Below are 10,878 nucleotides of genomic sequence, written 5' to 3'. Positions count from 1 at the left end.
TGTGATTAAAGTACATGGTTAAAATCGCAATCAGAGAATATGATTTGGTTGAATACTATTATGGTAATTGTTAAGTTTATAATTGGTGCGGTGTATATCCCTCCAGAATTAAGTAGTGATAGTTGGTAGAAGGATACGTGGGATATTTTGTATTCAGAGGCGCTTAAGTATAAGAGGTTGTATATAGATTACAAGCTTGTGTTTTGTGTATGTATGCTGCAATGTATGTTTGTGTATGTGTGTTTTGTGTGTATGTATGTTTTTAGGTGACTGCAATGCATATACAAACAAGATTTTGGAGCAGTGGATTGATCCTTCGCAGGCCGAGGAACAGAATGATGGTATGAATGATAATATGCAAGGAAATTTGAAGGTGTATGGAAAAAGGACAAGTAAGGACCGGTCACGGAGGAAAAACAATTGGGGAACTTAACTTTTAGATTTTTGTGGAATTGAGAAGTTAGTAATTTTAAACGGGAGGTTGGGAAAAATAAAGAAAGGGGGGATTTTACATGTTTTGGGGCTGGGAGTCACAGTTTTATTGATTATATTTTAGTTGATGTAAGCCATTGGTCAGCATGTGGGGATTTTGGAGTTTTGGAGTTGTGGGTCTGACCATCAGCCTATTGTAGCAGATATATGGGTTGATAGGGCTATAAATAAGAATGACGGGAATATTTCTGATAGTAATAGATCTAATTTCAGTAAGAAAAAATTGAGCTAGATAAAATTGGGGAGGATAAGGTGGTTAAATGGCTAGGGGAAATTATAGTTGAGAGGAATTTGGAGGAAACCCAAAAAATCATAGAGAATGGCCAAATGGATATATGTTTAGGACAATTATGCAAGATAATAGAGAATTTCGAGACTTATCATTTAGCAAATACAGGAATAGCGAAAAATAAGGAGGAGAAGGGATTTTTTTATGATGATTGGGCAGAAAAAAAATGGAAGGGGTGGAAGCACTAAGAAAGTTGAAAAAGAATAACGAGGATTCTGCTCTTTTGGTATATCGACAGAAGTGGTGGGAATACAAAAAGAAATTTCGAAGTAAGAAGAGAGAACAAGATAAAGCCAGGAACTTAGAAATTGATAAAAATTTTGTAACATAGGAAAACAAAAATTTGGCCACTAGTACGAGGATCTATTAACCCTTCTACAACAGAGGCCAAATCTTCGGGCCAAATACTTGGCCCGAATACCTTGAATCACTGGATAACACAAAGGATGGTGGACTGGAGGATTTATCACAGATTTTAAGCCAACAGGCTTGCTACCCACTCAGAAAGGAGGATTACAAACTTATCTCACCAATTACGCATGAGGAGATTGGTAATACCCTGAATTCTAAGAAGGGGGATCTGCACCGGGGACAGATGGGATCCCGATGAAAATTTGGAAGTGGGGAAAATCATATTTTGCTGCAATTTTGATTAGTCTATTTTCAGCTTTGGAAAGTTCGTGTAAGGGGCCTGAATAGTGGAGTTTGTCAATTATGATACCATTACTTAAGAAGAGGGGGGGGGGGGTAGGTCTCATCAAAATAATCATCGATGTGTTCATTTAGGGAATACTTTACCGAAGTTATTTTGTAAGGTGTTAGACTTTAGACTAAGGAAGTGGATATTGTTTTGGATAAGGTTCAGGTAGATTTTAGAGAAGGCTTTGGGACTACTGATCATATATTTAGTCTGCAGGCTTTAGTTAATAAATATACTAGTGCTAAAAAAGATAGGTTATGCACGGCATTTATAGATATCAAAAGAGCTTTTGATAATGTTTGTAGGTTTCTTTAATGGAAAGTTTGTTAGGGATAGGTCTCGCGATCCCGTTTGTGTTAGTTTTAGTTCAAACGTATGTTTATTAGAGCAGTTGTGAAAGTTGGTAGGCAAGTTTCAAGGGTAATTAGAGGATATAAAGGTGTTAAACAGGGTTGTATATTGTCCCCTAAATTATTCACCCTGTTTATGAATTATGTAGTGGCGTGTATGGAAAAGAAGGAGGTGCCGATGGTGAGTTTAGATATTGTATCCATTTGCATGATGTTGTTTGCAGATGATATTGTTTTGGTTGCCGATTCACAAAGGAACCTTCAGAAATTACTTGATATCTTAGGTGATTATTTGGATAGGAAAAAAGTTAAGAACTTAAATGTGGATAAAACCGTAGTGTTCGCATTCCGTAAATGTGGTAGACTTGAGGAGGATGTTAAACTTAGTTTTAAGGGTAGCAGGGTTAGATTAGTGGAGGAATGGTCATATTTAGGTGTTAAATTTAACCTGAAAAGAAATTTATTTAGTAGCCATATAGAAAGTATGATCGGAAAAGGTAAGGTCTGTTGTAATATGGTATTAAGAAGTCAGCATAGCGATATTAAAAAGATCCAAGTAGTTTAAGAGGTTTTCAGGGGTAAAATTTTGGGTGTGATGCACTATGGATCTGAGGTTTGAGGGTATGCAAAGGGAGATAGGTCAGAACCAGCGCAATTAGGATATTATAAGAGGTGGCTAGGGATAAGTAAGTACACAAATAGTTTAGTAGTTAGGGGTGATTTAGGTTTGTTTTCTTTAAGAAGGCGTAGGCTAATTAACATGGTTAGGCTTTGAATATTATTTAGTAATGTCTAGGGTGCGGGTAATGAATGCTGCTTATTTAGAAATGTTGAAGGGCAGTTCAGGTAGGGGGTGGTCGTGCCAAATTAAGAGTGTCTAAGACTTGTGAAATGGATGTGCCGTAATTTGACTTTTGTCAAGGTTTCAGTTGTAATCTTTAATGATCCGAGTCTTAAAACTGAAGTTATTACTGCTTTCAACTATCTCTACAGAAGGAGCAATGTGGAAGCAGTGCTATCAGAATGAAGTGTAGTTTGAAACTGCACCGCCTTAAAAGTGAACATGCACGCACAGAAAGTGTCATTTTTCTAGTGTAAATGCGCCGAATGAACTATTTTCCCCCCAAAAAATGCGTCAGTTTGAAAAAAAAATTAATACGCAACCGCCTTAAAAAAGCGCCCAAATGACACAAATGCACCCCATCTGGCAACTTTGTGTGGCAACATCTGGCAACTTTTCCTTGAGTTAAACTTATAATTCTTATAAAATTTGTCATTTAAATATCGCTTGAAACAATAGGAACTGTTATTATTTCACATCGACAAAAACAAAAACTAATAGAAAGATTTTTATTAGTAGTATTGGAAATCGTTTAATGTACTTCGAAATACGGTTTTTCCATTCCTAGCTTAAGCACAGACTAAAAATACTTAATGCTCATTCTTAAAGATTTTTGTTAGGGCGTTTCACAATAAAGGGCTAGGCACACGTAGCTGATTTCAGGAACTGATTTCCAAATCAGCGCCGATTTTAAAGGAAATCTGCGTCGATTTGAGGTTGAAAAATTTTCAACAGATTTTCAAAATCAGCGCTGATTTTCATCATGATCATCACCAAAAAATAGGGATACAAATAAATAGTCAGCCAGAGGTATCTGTGGTGAAAGACCCGACTACTGAGCTTGAGAATTAAACTAAGAACTAAGCTAAGATTAATCAAGTAACTATTAATAGACTCCAGTTGACTATTTGTGTCCATGATTTTTTGTTTGGAAAATTTTGCCCAATAAATTTTTCTTTCAACCAAATTTTTCTTACCGCTTTCGTTTGTCCACTGATGCTGAAATCAGTTCCCGAAATCAGCTACGTGTGCCTAGCCCTTAAGGCTTTAATTGACTGTTTTACAGTGCGAAAAACTGAAAAATATGTTTTGGATTTTTTAATACAGTTTAATAGAAGCTTCTTTAGGCTAATATGTAGTTCAATTTGGATTGTTTAGGTTTTAATGTCGATAAAAATATATTTTATTTTGATGCAATGAACGAACGATGCGTGAAAATACACACCGAATGAACAATTTTTCCCGCAAAAAATTCGCCAATTTGAAAAATTTAATACAAAGCCACCTCAAAAAGCGCCCAAATGGTACAAATGCGCTTCTCCTGGCAACTCTGTGTGGAAGTTATTTTCTTAAACTAAACTAACAGTTCTTAGATAGCATTATAAACATTATTATATAAAATATTGCTTGAAACAATAAGAACTCCCATTTTTTTAAATTAAAAAACAAAAAAATAGAACAATTTTTAAAAGCGGTAATGGAAATCGTAAACTGTATTTCGAAACACAGTATTTCCACTCTTACTTTAAACACAGACTAAAAATATTTAATGCTTTAAAGAATTTTGTTAAGGAATCAAGGCGTTTCAGACAAAAAGGCTGAGTAATTTTTTTACAGTGCGAAAACGGGAAAATACGTTTTGGATTTTTAAAATAGTTTAACAGAAGCTTCTTTGAAAGCCTGTTTTTAAATATTGTTTAATAGAAGCTTCTTTGGTACTTCCGTATTAGTCAGTATACACTCGAGAAGTTTGCTTATAAGTTTGCTCTGCTTTCACAGGATATAAACTGGTTACACAGCCACACAACTCATTTAGTTTGCAACGTATAGTGAAAGAAGATGGTGTCATGGTGTCTGACCACGGATGTTCAAATATCCCTTTTCATGAATTCCATCTACCCGAAAGCTAGAGAGAAAGTGGGGTTCCGCAAAGTGGAGGAATAAACAGCACCGAGGTACAGCCCGGTATCGTTCAAAATCATATCTGGCTGAGTACACATGGCTGGCGGCAGTAACGGCAGAAGGCAGAGCTAATGTCAACGCGATTCTTAGGGAAATTTATGCGTTCTGGACGTATAATTCTTAGTTGTAATTCCCATAATTTTGTTTATAAAATATAATATTTTCATCATATTTTGGTATATTTCATTAGTATTAACCTAACTTCACTTCTCGAATGTGTATGGTTAATACGGAAGTGTCGCTTCTTTAGACTAATATGTAGTTCAATTTGGATTATTTAGGTTTTAATGTAGGTAAAAAGAATTTTGAGATGTACAAAATTCAAAAAAAAAATACTGCATTAAGAAAAAGAAATGAACACATTTTGAAAGGAGATGAAACACCTTATTTTCTGAAGATCCAAATAAGATGTATAAATGGAGCATGGACGTAAGTAAGGAAGAGTCACGGTTTTACCACCCTTCCCCTCCCCCGATATCAGGCCTGAATTTACCAATAGGCCTGGGCCTAGGGTTGCACAATGCCAGGGGACGCAATAAAGTATCACCAAGTGATTTTTCTTAACAAAAACTGGACTGACGTGATTTATCGTCAAAGTGCCAGGTGCAACCCACTGCCGCGCTGCTATTCACAGAAAAGTGATTTTAACACTAACACAGGAATTCCATGGCCACTTATAAACTTTCAGATGTCTCCCAAGACTGGCAGCTGAGATTTCGGTGTCACCTTTCTCTTTCATGGAAGAGTAATATGTTGATATCTCTGTCCGAACCTTGGCTCAACCGTCCTCAGTGCATAAAAGTAAATAAAGCAGGGCCGTATCCAGGATTTTTTTTTTTCGGATGGAAGAGTGTTAGAAAGGATTGTTTTTCGTGGGGGAGGGCACAAAAAATTCAAAAAATGCATCAATATTGTTCATATTCATTTTCGTTACGTTTTTACGAGTCGGACCAACATTTCAGCGGGGGGGGGGGCAAAATCCCTACCCCCTGGATACGGCTTTGAAATAAAGATTAAAAAATACGGATAAAAGTCCTAAGGAGAAAACAAAAACAAACCTTAAAAGTAAGCACTAAATTAAAAGGGGCCCTCCCAAAGAAAAGGTTTAGGGGCTACAGATTCAAGCATCAGACAGGTTTGTCCTATAATCGCCAAGGCCTCAAAGAAACTGAGGCTGTTTTTCTTGGAGATATAATGAATAGGTTAGAAGACCAGGAGATTCAATATTGGGGTGACAGAAGTGCTTTGACTAGTTTATTTATCCATAGAAGTGTTAAAGAGAAGTTAGGTGAAGAATATTATTTCGAGTTAAGCTTACCAATTAAATATATTTGAATTTGGACTCAGGTGCAAGCTAATTGCCCACCAATTCTAACAAATTCGAGGGATCTGGATTTTCCAAATAGATTACGAATTTGCCCACAATACGGTAGTTTAATTAAGGGATGGATCAGGACATTTCCTTTTTAGGTGCTATGACATGGCAATTCTAAGGGGAAATTTGTTTAATGGCGGAAAGGATTAACTGCTATTGGAGATCCTTAAATCAACTTCTCAAAGACTTAAAGTAGGAATAGGCAATTTTATTTTAAAGGGTTTAGAGGCTCAAAAATAGGAGATTTTATTTATTTGTATCTGCTTATTTGTATCGGTTTTCCAATCAAATATAATATAGGATGGAATGAAATGAAAAGATAAAACTTTCCTAGACTTAGGTTATGCACATGATTAAATAAAAAAAAAGTTTTTTTTCTACTGAAATCAAGGAGCATCATAAAAAGCTTAAAACGGAAAGACATTATTCCGCGTTCGAGGGGGGCTGCACCCTCTTCAACCTTTCACTAATTGCACTTAAGTTCGATTATTTGTCCCAATCCCATAAGAATCACTGCTGAAACACAAGGACCGTTGAATTGGAATACGAAGCTTTTCTAAATTACTAAAGATATTTTGCGTAATGAGCGAGAGATCCCCCGGTACAAAATTTTCCCTTGAAAATTCCCTCCAGATGATTTCCTTCCCACGAAAAATTTCCCTCGTTGAAATACCCCCCTCCTCCCGAAAAAATTCTCCCAGACATACCTTCTTAGAAAATTCTCGCCAGATGTCAATAGCAAAAAGGTGGGATGAAATATAAAAATAATTCCGTTAGGTTTTCCGTAAAATGTTTATTTTAATTTATTTAATCTAAATGAGGGGATGAGAGAAATAAATTCTTCCACCCCTCCCCCCACATACACATAACATCAGCCCTAGGAACGGCCCTGAAGATCACCCCTGGTAAATAAATTTCGCACCCGTGATCTTTTTGTGGGAGAGAATGCAAAATTCCATGTTTTTGTAGATAGAAGCTTGAAGCGTTTACAGTATGGCTCTCTGATATGCTGAATCTGATGGTGTAATTTTTATTAAGATCTCTTGACTCTTTGGGGTTGTCCCTCCTTTTTGAAATTCAGGTAATTTTTTTTAGTATTGTAACTTTTGATGGATAACATTAAGCTTAATGAATTCTATATATTTAGAATCAGTATAAAAGGGTTATTCTTCTGATGCACTAATTTGTATCAAAATTCCTTTTTTTATAAATGGACCGAGTCACTCCTTATTTACAGTTTGTTACTAAGAACTCTTTGATTAATGTCCTAGATAAAAATGTTAGCAAAATGACAGAATATTTGGAGGTTTTTAACGATCAGAGTTAGGTTTGAAAATTAATATTAAAAAGACAGATGTCACTTTGACCTGGATTAAATAAGACCGAAGAAATGATCGATCAAGTGGATAGCTTCATTTACCTGGGTAATATTACTAGTAAAGAGGCTGGATTTATTGGAGATTTAAAAAAAGGAATAGAAAGGCACAGTGCATTTTTATTTATTAAAAGAAGTTCAGAAGAATGGGAAGATAATTCTTTGAACCAATACTAGAATACTTAGTGTCGACAAAAACCTCAGCGCTATCTAGCATTTGGCGACACTTGGCATTTTTCCAAGCTTTGTAATCGTCTGTCCGTCGGAAACTGAGTTCAGACTCTTATTAATACACTGATTTTATAAACTAAACAAATTAAATTAATTATTCTTGTTATTACACTGAACAAAATGCCAAGTGTCACCAAAACCTAGATGGCGTTGATGTTTTTCTGACACTAGCGCCAGTTCCCTCTCTTGCAAGTTACCGATATTCTTTAGACTGTATTTCAAACAGCAAGCTGTACGAAAATGTAGTCCTATCCCATTTTCTAGGGCTGTAATGGAAGAAAGGTTGAGATCCATCAGGGGAAAAAAGAAAAGCAGGTTGTTAGGAATAGACTAGGACGAGGTCAGAAGGAAGGATTAAAAGGAATCAGAACTACAGAGGAGGGGTAAAAATGAAGGTTTGGATAGATCCGGGGAGAGGGGGGATGTGCGCAGCTGTGTTGGTCTAAGTCAGCTTAATTTTTCGAATCTTGGTGATCAAACTAGAATTCTTTCTAAAAACTACACTAAAACCTTAGTTAACCCAAAAACTCACATTAAACTACATATTAGCCTACAAAAGCTACTACTAGTTCACTATTAGTTCTATTAATTCACTGTCAGAGTTCAAAGAGTGAAGAGCTAAACAAGTTTTCAATTGAATCGGATATAGTCCATGCTGAAATTTGTTGAACTTGTGTGAAAAACCAAGCACATATTACAAACATGAGTACTTTGGGGTGTAAAATTCGAACGTGTAGTTGTTGAAGCTTGTTACCTGAAGTGCCCCCCCCCCTCTCGCGACTGCAGATCGTAAAATGGCAAAATATAAACAGTTCGATCTTGCCCTAGCTTCATTTAAGGGATACCCATTATGGCCATCAGTAGTTATTAAAACCACCAAAGCCCGGAAAAATCAAGCTAGATGTCTAGTCTTTTGCTACGGTACCCACTCTGAGCATAATATAGCTGAAGCTCATATCCGCAACTGGAATGAGCACTTTAAAGAAGCTTGTACAAGGACAGATAAAGATGTAAATAAAGCTTTTGAAGAGCAGCGCCTATTCCCTGATATTTCCAAGACTAAGAGTAAAACCTACTTGTCTCTACCCACTAAAACTAAAGCAAAATACAACCTAGCGCCGTCAACTCCGACTTCTGCAGCAGCATCAGCTTTAAAGGTAACAAATAAATGAAACTCAAGAGGAACTAATGGACACTAATTCCAACCACGGGCGCCAATAAACTGAATTCCAGGGGGGAGGCAAACCTCGTCTAATTGGCACTGTCAATGCTATATAATAGAAATCTCAGAACAAAAATATAAAAATAAGGCAACATCATCCAGCCAGGGGGGGGTGCCCCCCCCTTATGGCCACCCATGAGTCCAACCTAATGAATTACATTTCTCGTGTCGTATCAGACACAATGAAAGATCGCCGAGCTTCGGAAATTATAAGTGAAGATATTGTGAACGAAGTTTATAATTCCATTTCCCTTGAATATAATGTTAAATTTGAAAAAATTGAAACCCCTTCAAAGACTTTATAATGATGTGAACTTGCTTGAAAATAAAATTTCTAAAATAGAAGACAGGGTTGACAAACTTGAGCAGGGTACCTTACATGACACCGTGGGTTCCCACGTATACAATTTTTTTCTGCGAAATATCATTTTAAACAATCGGAAACGAAATTTGCATGCTAACGCGATAATTATAATAGGGGGTCACACTACACAATTTATTATCGTCCAATTTTCAGTGGCAAAAATTTCAAAAAGCAAAACGGTGTTTCTAAGTTGTAGAAAAAAGAAACTTTTTAATAGCCTCATACCTTCTTAATGAACAGGTAAAATATCAGAACTTAACAGCACCGGGAAATCATGGATGATCTTTTTTTTTTACATTGATTTGAAGCTGACTTTGAAATCAACCTTTGCTGAATTTGAAAAAAGATCCTTTGAATTCTCAATATCCATTTTATTTTTCTTGATATGATTTATTCATCAAAATTATCGCAGTAGTTGAGATTTGTGAACTTGTACGATATTTTCGAAAATCGGATAGATTGTAACCAAAATTCGCAAACAGTTGCGATATTCACATATCTGACCGAATAATCGTGTTCGCATGCAAATAATCGTATATGTGGAAACCCAGGGACAGCCTAATTTTCTATGGTGTGAAACCAAACCCCAATGTGGAATTGATGGACAATCTTAGTGAAGAGATAACACAAATAATGGGCTTGCAAGATTTCAAAAAATTGGACCTCTTAAAGGCTAATCGATTCCGTATGCCTGCTACTCAAACTGAGAATGTGAAAATTTCCCCCATTCCTGGTTAAATTTTCAAACATGGATATTGTTTGAAAAGTGTTTGCAGAAAAAGTAAGTTGGCTAAGTCAGGTGTATTTGTGTCCGGAAACCTAACTAAAAAGCGTCGCGATCTATTAAACGCGGCTCGCAGCACCTTTGGCGCAAGAAGTGTTTGGTCTGATCATCGAAAAGTTCTAGCTAAATTTTCAGGTGAAACTCGTATACGTAGAATAAATTATTTGCATGAATGCATTAGTATGCGCCTTGTTAGTATTTTTCTTGATTTGTAAATGCCTTCCTCAGGTCATTACTTTTCATTTTTTTTTCACCATTCCTTTTTCATTTCGTTTCCTTTTTTTACATTATTTATTATTTTTTCGTATTTGTTTCTCTTTCCGTACTAATTGTTCATTCCAATAATACCTGCTGTGCAATTAGTTATTTATGTGTTTCTAATCCTTTGACAGGTTTTTCTTTTGCAATCGATTTAAGTAAAGATTTGTTTTTGGTTCATTTGGTGACTTAAATGGATTTCAAGTAAAACCTGCTTTTGTGAATATTTTAAGCCATGAGAGTCGCCTTTGCGAGCTTGAAAATTACCCTTTTGATGTAATAAGTATCGTAAATAACCTGTGGGTCAGGCTAATTAAAATCCGATTAATATAAATCCTATTTGTATTAGTAAATATGTTTCGGATTCGGGGGGGAGAGGAGGTTACCAAAGGAAATAAGTCTCTGACAGCACTTCAGCATAACATTCAGGGTCTCTCCTCGTCAATAGATAATTTACGACAAATTGTTTCGGATGGACAGCCTGATGTTGTGGGTTCATGTGAAACGTTTTTGGATTCTGGAAATGAAATGCTATTGGATATCCATGGTTACAAAATGGAACGTATAAACCGCTGCAAGAAGGATAAAGGAGTTCTTGCCATGTATGTACACATCTTGCAATTTGCATTATTGCT

The sequence above is a fragment of the Artemia sp. Qi Xiang Cuo genome, chromosome 18, assembly GCF_049724085.1.
Source record: "Artemia sp. Qi Xiang Cuo chromosome 18, ASM4972408v1, whole genome shotgun sequence".
Classification (NCBI taxonomy): domain Eukaryota; kingdom Metazoa; phylum Arthropoda; class Branchiopoda; order Anostraca; family Artemiidae; genus Artemia; species Artemia sp. Qi Xiang Cuo.
This window is presented reverse-complemented; position numbering follows the sequence as displayed.